Here is a 12581-nt window from a genome sequence, read left to right as displayed (position 1 = left end):
TTTGTATTCAATTAATAAAATCCATTTTTAAAAAACTCAAGGACTTGTTCTTTTTTTTTAATTGATTTTTTTTTTACTGCAAACATGTCCTTCGGAGTAAAAGTCAACTTTAAAAAAAACAAGCTCTTGATTTTTTTTTTTAAAAAAATGGGTTTTATCAATTGAATACAAAACAACTGCTCCCAAAATCACCTTTGCTTTAATGTTAAAATGGAGACAGTATTAAAACATTCTCTCTTGAATATCAAGTCTACTAAAGCTACTTGCTACACTATAAAATGTAAAACCAGACATTGATCCCTCATTGATCAATATGATCGATCACTTATCGATCAATATGATCGATCATTTATTGATCAAGTTATTTGATAAATCAATACATTCCATAAATAAATTGTGATTAAGAACATTTGAGTGTGCACAATTCATTCTAACCCTGTACATTATTTCCTCCCAATGTTCGCCATTAACAAGCACACTAGATGGCGAGTGGACTTCCCAATAAAGAGCATAGAGTGGGCTGCCATTTGTCTGAGGTGGCTGACTTCCCCCCCCCCCCATATTTGCTAAAGAAATCTATGTAGTTAGCAAAATCAAGAGGTTTGACCCCCAAAGAAAAAAGGGTATTCCTCCAAGCTAGTCAAAACCAGGCCAGCTGTAACCCAGGTGTCTCTGAAATTCTCAGCGATCCATCTTTGTCTTCCTAAGATTGGAAACAGCTCCTGGAGCCGAACCACATTATCTTCCGCTAAAATCCAGCAAATGCATGAAACTTACATATTCTGCAGAGTCAGGGTGTAGCCCAGCTCATTCTCCAGATGCACCCTTCAAGAGCAGATTGGGGAAACTCCACTTCCTGATCTGCCAGGCTTTGGAGCTTTGGGGATTTTTATCCAAGCAGCTTTGCCTGCTTCTCTTTTTAGTCTCTGGAAAGAAACTCAGCTGGAAAGAGAGAGGGTGGGAGGGGTGGGTCGTCCCAAATCCCCTGGCATAGCTGTGTCAATGAGGGAGAGTTTGGATTGGATTGCGCTCAAGTCTGTAGATCCAGGGCTCAAGTCCAGGGCAGCTCAGAGCCAGGACAGCTGGGAAGTTCTCGATTTCCCATTCTTTTTCATCGCTCTGCACCTGTTGCAATGGCTTCCTGCTTTGCTCTCTAATATTTTCCTGGCTCTGTTGCTGCCTTGCTGCCAAAGCAAAATCTGGACTCTCCCGGGTGGGTATTTATAGATCAGTATTTACAGATAGCCAGGATAGAAATGCAAACTTTTACGTTGTACAGTTGGCTGACTTTCATCCTTAGAGCTATTTTTTCCTGTGTGTCCATGAGAGGAGAGAGACATGCAGAGCCCATATGCAGAGATCTCACTCCAGCACAAAGGCCTACACACCTACAATATCCTTCTCTGGGAAATTGTGGTTGGGCTGGCAGATTCAGGACTCTCCTCCCTGCCACTTAAAAACACCAGTCATTCTTATAATGGCAGGGGATTGTCTCCTTAAAATGATTTTAAAAAATAAATTAAGATACTTACATCCTGCCTTTATTATTTAAAAAAATAATTCAAGGCAGTGAACATATCCAACACACCTTCCTCCTCCTATTTTCTCCACAACAACCTTGTGAGGTGAGTTGGGCCAAAAGAGAATGACTGGCCCAAAGTCACCCAGCTGGCTTTTATGGCTAAGGCAGGGCTAGAACTCGCAGTCTCCTGCTTTCTAGCCTGGTGCCTTCACCACTAGGTCAAACTGGGAATCATTCTTTTTGTGAGTATTAGGAATGATGTAGATTCCACATTATGTTTACCAATAATGTGGCTTGTTTTTTGTTGGCTTAGTTTACATAGTGTGTAAACAATGATGTCTTGTTTATATGATAACCCTTGGTTTTACTAAAGCTAATTATTTAGCATGTATGAATCAGATCAGTGTCCTCTCTCTCTCTCTCTCTCTCTGTGTGCGCGTGTGTGTGTGTTATTTCTATGATTTGCACGTGGGCTAGCTTCTCAAAAGTCCCCTACCAAGTTCCTGGAAGAGCTATCTTTGGGGGCTTCTTGATTTACAATACAAATCTCTTTAAAAATACAACAGCCAAAGGAACAAAATATTCAAAAGAAAAACAGCCACCATTTTGAAAATCAACTGTTTCAAATTATATCTTCAAAAAAAAAAAAAGGTTACAGCAGTCAAGAAACCCCAGTATAATAGTGTGACGTGATCTTTTGGCTGAACAGGGTCACGGCATCTCCCTAAGGCAGAAGGGGACGAAATGTTCCTTTAAAGACAGATTTGTCCAGTGTAGCCCAATTTATTTGATCTAGTCTAAAAAGTGTCCACCAGATTTTGATGGGGGCGTGATAAAACATTTGCTTGCATGGCTTTACTCTCAAGACAGTTGGGCAATTGCATGAACTTTCTCCATTTTAATAAAGTATCTCTCTCCCTGGGGTTTTGTGGGAACTGTGTCCACACTACACAAGTGTATGGTGCTAAATGCTTGTGTCATAACTAAATAAGGAGTGCCCTGCTGGATCGGATTCCTGGCCCATTTCATCCAGCAGGCTGTTCTCTTGAGTAGTCAACCAACTGCACAGAGAAGCCCACTAGCCTCCTAGCAGAGGGCTTCCAAAAGGGCATCATACATCAACATCATGGCTAATAAACATAGACACCTCGAGGACTTTCATCAACTGGCCCAACCCATTTTTGGCAACCATCCAAAGTGGTGGCTAGCTTTGCACCGTGTGGTGCTTAATTACATGTATTAAAAAAATATGTTTCTCCCGATTCTCCCAGGATTCATTTTTATTGGGTGACCTTTGATTCTGGGTTGGTGGTTATGGTCAAATTCATAATTATGCTCAGTCAAAATGTAGGTGGCTTAGTTTTGGCCTTAATGTATTAGTGGCTTAGTGTATTTGTGGTTTACAGGGAAACTGAGCCAATTACAATTTGTTTTAGCAAATCATGGTTAAATAAACCATGTTTTGAAGCATTTGCATAGCAGGTCACATTTAGATGCTAAGAATGCTGAAGAAAATATGTAAAGGGATTCAGGACTGTCCAGGGACTATCTGTCTTTCTGTCAATCTGTCAGCAGGATAATACTATAAAAACTAAATAGAACAGTTAGAATTGGTATAAGGGGAGAAGCTGGCAAAATAAAGATTGAGTTTGAAAATGATCCTGATCGGAGAAGAAAAATACCTCATTTCTTGCCAATGGGAACAGCTGGGTTGTAACTTGAAATATTGGACAGTGAGATGGGCAGCATATAAATGTATTAAATTAATAAATAATTGCCAACTCCTCCACTCCTTAAGCCCCCTTCCTTTACGAGGTAGCTGGGTTTCCACAACATGCTGGACTTGCCAAATTGGGTTGGGCAATTCTGGCTGAGTGTGGAATTGCAGTCAGTGGATTGCAGATATTGGGGCAGCAGTGAGCAGATCTTATTTTTCAAACATTTTTTAGGGAGGAAAACCCATCTGGATATGCACAGTTTCAGATGCTCATTTTATTCTATCTGTTAGTACTATTATTTTCTACATCAAAATGGCAACGTTTCCCAAGCGATACCTAGACCTTATACCCCTTGGTGTAAAAAAAATTAAAAAATTACAGCTGACTTTGATTCTGGTGGTTACTTCAGATATCTGAACCCTGGATATCTCTAAAGGTTGAATCATGACAACTGGACCAAACTTTCGTTTCGTTGCCCATTTTGTTTTTGGGTAGAAGCTCCTGAAGTTGCTGTGACAAGGATCGGTATATTCCAATGATTCTGACCCTCTGTCCAACTAGTTTTGCTCTGACTGATGAAGTTGCTTGGATGAGCAACGAAACATCTCAGATTAACAAAGTTAGGTCCAGTTGCCATGATTCAACCTTTAGATACCTTTGGCCTGGATGACTGAGTCTTCACTGACATATTGAACCCTAGATATTTGGCAGAGGAGCCTCTGAACATCTGCATTGCACAGCTCAAAAAAAAAAACAATAACAAAAACACAACAGAATTAACAAGAGTTGGACAGGACCATGGAGGTCTTCTAGTCCAACTCCCTGCTCAAGCAGAAGAAACCTTATATCACTCTGTTCCACTCGGCTTTAGTTATTCATTTTTCTCCAAGAGCACAAAGTATGGATCTCCCTTCGTTTTATCCTAACGACCTTTTCAGATGGCCTGAAAAGATAATAATGATAATGATAATAATAACAACAATAAGAGTTGGAAGGGACATTGGAGGTCATCTAGTTTAATCCCCTGCTCAGGCAGGAAACCCTATAATATTTCAGACAAATGGCTCTCTGGTCCCTTCTTAAAAATTTCCAGTGTTGGAGCATTCAGAGCTTCTGGAGGCAGGTTGTTCCACTTTGGAGAATAGCTTGACTCCCTCTTCTTTGTGGCAGCCCCTGAGATGTTGGAACACTGCTATCATGTCTCAGACACACACACACACATATCCAGCAACCGTTCCTTATATGACTGACCTAAATCCCTTAATGAATTCCCACAGATGAGAGCAGCCTTGAAACTAGGTCTCCGTTATTCTAGCCCAACCTCGGAACTATGATACCGTACAGTCTGGCTGTCTTGCATCATGAAAGGTCGTTAGATTAGCAGGGGAAAAACCCGTGGAGCCACTATGTGGTGAAAAAGGGACACAGAAGCTCTCGGCTGCCGCCTCGTGATCATCTGGTTTTGGCAGCCTAAATGTGGCAGCCGCGTAACTTTCAACTGTTGCTGAACCGGGAGCTGCTGCTCCGTCTGAAACAACACCGGATTTACACTACGGGGCTGAACGGCACCCGTCATTGTGCATATTTTGACGAGGCAGAAAAGCCCGCAAGAGCCCCGGGTGCTGTTTTTCAAATCCGTTGTGCAGTTAAAAAAAAAAAAAATCAAACGAGTCAGACAAACAATTTGCTGTCCAATGACAGCACGCCGGGATCTCCTCCCGCGCATCCCAGCTCACGGGGTGAGGGGATCCGTCAGGTCTGAAGCGGAGCGTACCGGCGCCTGCGCCGACTAAACCAGGCCAGGCGGAGAAAGATCGCTCAGACGCCATGGGAAAGGATCCTTTGGCGGGAAAAGCGCCCCTGCCTCGCCGACTATGTCCATCAATGCTCTCTCAGCTGCCCCCCCCCCCATATCCCTGCCTGTCGATGTCTTCTCTCGCCCGTTTGCAAAGAGCCTCGACTGCCGGTCGAGCCCCCGGATCGCTTTGCTTCAAGCGCTAGTACGAAAAATCGCTTCACGGCCGGACGGAGAATGTGGTTTCCGCAGGTTTTAACGCAACGCCGAAGGATTAGGGCGGGCCGCTTCGTAAAACAGCGCTTGGCCCCATACGGTCTTCATTAAAGTTGTAGTCAGCAGTTTATCACGGAGGCAAGAAGGTGTATGTGATGCTTGGTAACGTCTCCTCGAAGCAAGCTTGTGTTTATTAGAGCTACATGAATTATAGAGCTTTATGGCGGCAAAGGGGAAGGGAAATTGCAGTGGCCCTGGGCAGTTTTGCAGTCAAGATCTGGTAACTTTAAGATTATCCTAGACTAGAACAAATGAAATTAGAGTGGAATAATCTGAAAAGGTTATTTGAAGCTTATCAATGGCATTCCTATTTGTAATTAGGAACTAAATTATAATAATGGTAATGATAATTAAAATAAAACTTGTATACAGCCTGACAGTAAAAACAATATGAGTTTGTGTCCTACCATTTAAAACAATAGAAAATGTATTTATGCCATTATGTATTGAGACTTTCAAATACATTAAGATGGATGAATTTTAGTTCTCTCATCATAGTAAGTGGTAGCATGTTTGATTGCACTTTAATTGGCCACAGATGGGATTGAGCAATGCCCAACTTTTTCTACATCAAAATCTGCAGTCCAAATTGCCATAGGAAGGAGCCAAAACCCAAATTAAATTTGGTTTCCTTACAATGAAACACAGATAATATGGTTATTCTCCCATCCTATGAATAGCTTCTGCTTTTTAGGATCAAAACAAGTGCTAGTCTGTTGTTGTATTTCTTGGCTGCTTGTTACTTTACTGTTGAAGGAACAACAGTCAAGAAATACAATACAGACTAGCTCTACAACCATGAGGGACTCTGGAAAAGATATTTAAATGCTGTGATGTGTCTATACCAGGGGTCTTCAAACTTGGCCTTTTTATGACTTATGGACTACCAGAATTCCTCAGCCAGCGTGCCTAGCTGAGGAAGTCTGGGAGTTAAAGTCCACAAGTCATAAAAGGGCCAGGTTTGAAGATCCCTGATCTATACCTACAAAAATCAGGATCATGCAAGCTGTGAAAGTCTATGAAAGCAAAAGTTGGACTTTGAAGAAGGATGGGACTCAGAGTATTGATGCTTTTGAATTTCGAACTTTGATATTGGGGAAGACTAAGAACAGCCAAGAAAACAAATCAATGGATCATGAAACAAATTAAGCCCGAGTTTTGCCTTGAGGCACAAATAATTGGCTTAACTTATCCTATTTTCAACACATGGTGTGAAGATGTAGCTCGCTGGGAAAGATGGAAGGAAAGAGAAGAAAAGGACAATCAGCAGCAAGAGGATAGACTCAGTTATGGTGGTGATGATGTGGCAGTTTTGAAAAATGAGTTAGGAATAAATTGTCATGCTATATGGTTGCTAAGAGTTGATTTCAGCGTGATGGCACACAATCTCAAAAATCAAATATTTTATACTTTCCCACATCTGTCACATTAAAAATTACACCTTTATAAATAATTATTTGTGGCTATACCCAAGGATTTTAGGAGTCACCTATAGTTCTGGGACACTAAACCATAAGACATAGTTTATAAAGTCAAAATTAACAGCTCACCCATCATAGGCCAAAACTAAACCATACTGTGTCTCACTGTGATTAAACTGAATCACTGCTTCTTAATCATTTCTTGCCGAGCAATAAAATATTGTTTTGTTTGATTTCTCTTGATAAGAGTTGATTTCAGACTATCAATATCCTGCTTTAAATGCGATATCCACGATTGTTTCAAACCATGGTGGCACATAGACTACTTTAAGTCTTGTTTTATTGGTCAAAATTACAGCAATTGCTTTATAAATATGTCAAAGGCAGTCAGCAATTACAATATCTTGTTCATACATTCGATAAACTACATTAAAACTTAGTGCAAGTATGCTGATGCTCTTCCCTGTTATCTGCTAATTTTATGGATATCTTCTGCACAAAAGGCAAAAATAAATCCAGTAAAAAACCCAATCACTGATTTTTCCACACAGCCCCCTTGGAAGATCTAATGCATACTGAAGGAAGCCAGTCAACAAGGAGGAGGAGCCACATTCTGTGTTGTATATTAAAGTTTATTGAATTACCATGTAAGAATTTTGCTCTGTAATAAAAGTCATCTGGAATCTAAGCTGATTATTTACAGACGAAACTTCTCATTTCATGATAAAAATCCCTACTTTGCTCAGAGCAGTATCTACAATAACATTATACTGTGAAACAACAACAATCATAACAAAACCAGGCTGGGTTGTCCATCAAGCTTTTCAGATTAATAATGACCTAATCCTCCAGTCAGTTAAGAGAGCAGATTTGTACAGGAGAATAGGAAGTAGCTGAACCAGAATGAAGAAAAAAAAAAGAAAAGGCAGATTATAGGCTCAGAATGCAAAAGGGTCAAAATAGAAGCAGTAACACCTTTGCAACTCTCCCCAAATTTAGGATTGGGGGGCACTTTCCTCAGTAGCCCTGGCCATTTTCTTTCTCCTAACTGTAGCCTCCACGGTGGGAAATCCTTCCTGTAATGTACAGGTAGTCCCTGACCATAGTTGAGTCCAAAATTTCTGTTGCTAAGTGAGACAGTTGTTCAATGAGTTTTGCCCCATTTTATGACCACAGCTGTTAAGTGAATCACTGCAATTGTTAAATTAGCAACACAGTTAAGCGAATCCAGCTTCCCCATTGACTTTGCTTGTCAGAAGGTCGCAAAAAAGGTGAACGTGTGATCCTAGGACACTGCCACCGTCATAAATATGAGCAAGTTGCCAAGCGTCTGAATTTTGATCACGTGACCATGGGGACGCTGCAACGGTCGTGTAAGTCACTTTTTTCAGTGCTGTTGTAATTCTGAATGATCACTAAACGAAAAGTTGTAAGTCGAGGACTACCTATATATAGATGGGGAAACCCCCCAAAACTCAACAACACACCTTGCTGGAGGTAAGTTAATAATGTGTCACGCTTGGACTTGCTGCTAAAACAGAACTGCTGCTGTGAAAGAGGGGAGCAGCTGCAGCCTTATTTTGTTAAACAAGTCCCGTTGTGGTCCAGCATGATCAGCAGGGGAAGCTTTCCATGACATGAGAACTAAACCATTATCACCTACCCGTCTCTGCGGTTCAGGCGGCTCTTAAATACCCCTCAAAGGCCAGCCAAGAAAAGGAGGGGATGATGCAACTTCTCCATCTCTCTCGGCTTCAAGAGCACCCATTAAGGTTCACTTGCATCTATTAGGAGAGGGAGGTGCATGAGGAATTATTTTGATCTGTAACAGGGAACGCTCAAAATAGCATCCACCATTTTGAGTGTTCCCAGCTCAGATCAAGCTATTCCGTGCCTTGTCTATGGAGATTCTCAGTCATCCAGGTCATGGTGATCCCAAAGATGCTTTTTCAAGAGGCAACTGGGCTGAAGAAGCTTCTTGGATGAGAAGCGAAACATCTTCAAGGAAAAGTCCTTGAAAAAAAGCACCTTTGGGATATTCCATGCCTTTCTCACACTTTCCTGTCCTGTTGTGGGTGATTTGATTTGGGGGACAACAAAGTACAGAAATGTCCTGTGTGCTGTTAGAGGCATCGAATGAATTCCCATTGACATGGGATTTTTTTTAATATATACAATTCCTATTTACATAAAAGCTAACTTCAGTTGTAGTGTTTAATCTCTTTCTGAAAAAGCAGTTGGCCGCAGAGGAAATTCTGGGAGTTAAAGTCCACAAGTCTTAAAGTGGCCAAGGCTGAGGACCCCTTAGCTAGGGAATAACTGTGGGCTTCCCCTTTATGAGCTCTCCTGAGGCATTAGATTCGCCATTAAGGAGAAAAAGAATATTGACCCAGATAAGACTTGAGGTCTGATCCAAAAGTGCTCTTCGGTTTACATTTTCAACCTTGAGATACACAGAGATTGGGATCTCCGACACAACGTAGTTCATATTGACCCGAATTGCACATGGATTGGATTTGCACAGCTAACCTGGCTGATATGTCATTGGCTAGTTTAGTATTTAATAGGTAGTCCTCAACTTACAACCATAATTGGGATCGGAGCTTCCATCGCTAAGCCAAGTGAGTCGTGCCCAATTTTACATTTTTTATTTTGCTGCAGACCTTGAGCAAATCTGTTCCCTCCCGTAGACTTTGCTTGTTGGATGCCCCCTGTGGGAGGAAAGTTACTAAGGCATCCATGTGATTCTGGGACACCGCAACTGTCTTAAATACCTGCCAGTTGTCAAATGCCTGCATTTTGATCATGTGGTTGCACCATAGTTACAAGGACTGGTTGTAAACCACTTTTTTTTAAGTGCTGTTGTAACTTTGAATAGTTGTTAAACAAATGATCATGTCAAGGACTTATACCAAGGGAAACTAGCCCTATGGAGTTTGAGTATTTCAGTTCTAGCTCTCAGCTGGTGTCCTTGTGAGGTAAACCATCAAAGTCAAAGGTTTAGAGCTGGCTTGAACATGATCACTTTTTCACGTCATGGGCGGACTAGACCAGCATGCCTGGCTGAGGAATTCTGGGAGTTGAAGTCCACAAGTCATAAAAGGGCCAAGTTTGAAGACCCCTGGACTATACGAATATACAAGGTAATGCTCCGAGAATGGTTTCCTCCAAAGCAGTGGTTCTCAACCTTTTTATACCGGCGACCCCGGTCATAAGGACGCGCTGCGTATGCGTGGCGCGCATGCGCGGTGCCGCCAGCTGAGGAAAAAAATGGCGGATCGCGTTGTTTGGCGACCCCTGTGAAATGGTCGTTCGACCCCAAATGGGGTCGCGACCCACAGGTTGAGAACCGCTGCTCCAAAGTGAATGAGAAGTAAGAGGACTGTTGTTATGTGTAAGGGACAGGAGGAAGGAACAGGAGGAAGTGCTGCAACCAAGCCAACTGTCAGATAAAAGTAACATTAGCATTAACCTTAAAGAGCATTACCATTTGTAACTCTGACATCCTAATCTGGTCTACTTTAAAGCAGAGGTGCCAAACCCCGGTCCGCAGCCCAGTGTCAGTCCACAGCCCGTTTGGAACTGGGCTGCGGAAGTGGTGGGTGAGCACACTCTTGCCCACACACACAGTGTGTGAAGCAGCATTTTTGAAAGCGGTATGCATGCACAAAACCATTCCCTCACCTCCGCCAGTCCACCAAGCTGAAAAGTTTGGAGACTGCTGCTTTAAAGGACTGACGGTGTGGGTCTGCCTTGAATCCCACAGCATACTAAGCCATAGTTTGGTTACTCATGATTTGTTGAATAATCCTCAGTTGGCTAGATTCACACAACATAACACTGCTAACTCGCAAAGTCTTTTTTAATGTTAGATGTGCATATTGTGGGATTCTATGTATTTTATGTATTAATGGATAAAATTTGTGGCTAGTTTAGCCCTAGTATTCGTAGTCCAGTCCTTCCCAAATGCTGCTCCTCTTCTAGTCATGCTGGCTGAGAATCCTAAGAAATCTGAACGGCTCTTTCCAATGCTAAGTAGGATAAATCAGTATTATTGTTGGCATATTACTAACATGAAGCTGAGGCGGACTGATAAATGGCCGGCTTAAGGCATCCAGGAAGATGAGGGCTAAACAGATTTAAACGACAAATGCTCAAGCTGATGTTACTTCTACCATTCATTGGGCTCTAGGGGGTTAACTCTTTTGGAACCAAGTCAGCTATGGCACAGGATCAACTTTCAAAAATAGTTAGAACAGAAGCCGCCAACCTTTTGGGCACCGGGGACAGGTTCTGTGGAGAAAGATTTTTGCACGGACCAGAGGGGGTGTGGTTTCGTGTGCTGCCTGCATCCAGCGGATGGGGCTTCACTTGTTTGCACGGCCCGGTTGCTGGTATGCCACGGACCGGTGCCTGTCCACGGACCGGCGGTTGGGGACCCCTGAGTTAGAAGAGAGAATGGGTGACCTCAAGTAAAACTTGAAATGGTGGCTCATTTTCCTTACTACCTCGTGAGATTCTCTTTTAAATCTCCCTGCCTAGAAGCTAATGTTTGGTTGGATGTGTAAAAACATACATCAGCTCAAGACAGCGCTCGCATTTCCCCCAGTCCCACGTCAGGGCTGCCTTCATTTAGGAAATTGCACGGGGCAGAATGGTTAACTATCTCCCAGCAGTGTCCATATATTCAATCCAAATCCCTCTCTCTGGTAGCTGATTTTAATTAGTGACATAAATAAAAGTCTTTGCAAGTATGCTGCTTAGACATTTCTTACATGACATCTAGTTTGCTCCCCAAGCGATCAACTTACTTTTGTCCCCAAAATACAATATGGAGTTGTTGTTGTTTTTAAGTTGAGCCACATTCTAGAAAAACGATTGATCTCTAAAGCTGGCATGAGTGTATCTCACCAGAGCTAGAAGCAATAAAAGCTAGTTGCTGCCTATAGTTACAACAGAGAGAGAGAGAATTTGCATTTCTTCTATTTCCACCTGTTTGTGCAGAATTTCATCCAAAAGACTGCAGGGCTGCTAGAGGTTTTGCAGAGGTCTGAAGCCTGTGATAACCAAATGGCAAAATGAAATTATTCCTGCTAATAGAACAAACGACTAATGAGCAAAAATCCCAGTCTATCAGAGCATAGCTGACTGGAGCATGGGGTTTTTTTTCTTTCTTTCTGGATTTGGGTTAGTAACAGAAGCAAAAGAGGCAAAGAGAAAAAATTAAGAGTGCTGATGTGCTTGTCTCATCTCTTAGTAGAAAGGATTGGGGAACAATTAAGCAATGCATCAACCTGTGGCTGAAATTTAATTTTAACCAGAATAAAGCTTGCCAAAAAAAAAGGGGGGGGGAGAGGGGGGCTCTTCTTGGCTTTTTCTCCAGGCTCTTTAATAGCAGATTAAGTTACAAAAATCAGCAGGCGGTCCTTGTCATGACATGAAGATAAACATTATCATCTGCTAATGCCTGTAAATCTAGCTGCTCTCAAAGAGACAGGAGAAGGGCACAGCCACCAATGGGGCCAGACAGCCGCAGGCTTACAAATAGCAAAACCTGCCAGCGTGAAGGAGAAAATCAAAGGGGCAAAATCACCAGCTATGTCAGGGGTGGTGAACCTAGGACATGGGTGCCAGAGGTGGCCCTTGGAGCCTCTCTGTGGGCACACATGCCGTTGCCCCAGCCTTGCCTCCCCCCGTGACCCCCTCCTCACCAGCAGTACCCCTGGAGGAGAGTCGCCCCCGAGTGTGGCCCATGCGAAGCAGCGCAGCCAAGGACATGGCAGCCAGGCAATGTAGACAAGACTCTGCCCTCATACCCCATCGCGCATAGTTGATGCTGTGGGGCACAG

General features: G+C 42.6%; 1 protein-coding gene across 5 annotated transcripts in view; it reads right to left on the bottom strand.

Moving 5' to 3' along the window:
- Positions 1 to 5673, bottom strand: part of LOC120313338 (SRSF protein kinase 3-like) — a 30762-nt gene extending 25089 nt beyond the window's left edge. For 2 of the 5 annotated variants that reach the window (XM_039355149.1, XM_039355148.1), the window contains exons 1-2: positions 4492 to 5673; positions 778 to 942 (exon numbers count right to left, since the gene is read on the bottom strand). The gene's annotated coding sequence lies outside the window, so the exon portion shown is untranslated. Of the gene's footprint in view, positions 1 to 777; positions 1341 to 4491 lie in introns of those variants that run through there. The other 3 variants (XM_039355146.1, XM_039355150.1, XM_039355147.1) reach the window with 3 other exon arrangements.
- Positions 5674 to 12581: the final 6908 nt, after the last annotated feature.

This window comes from Crotalus tigris, unplaced genomic scaffold (genome assembly GCF_016545835.1).
Source record: "Crotalus tigris isolate CLP2741 ecotype Arizona unplaced genomic scaffold, ASM1654583v1 scf7180000018612.917631, whole genome shotgun sequence".
Lineage (NCBI taxonomy): Eukaryota > Metazoa > Chordata > Lepidosauria > Squamata > Viperidae > Crotalus > Crotalus tigris.
Note: the sequence above shows the minus strand (reverse complement) of the source record. Positions and strands in the feature narration are given on the sequence as shown.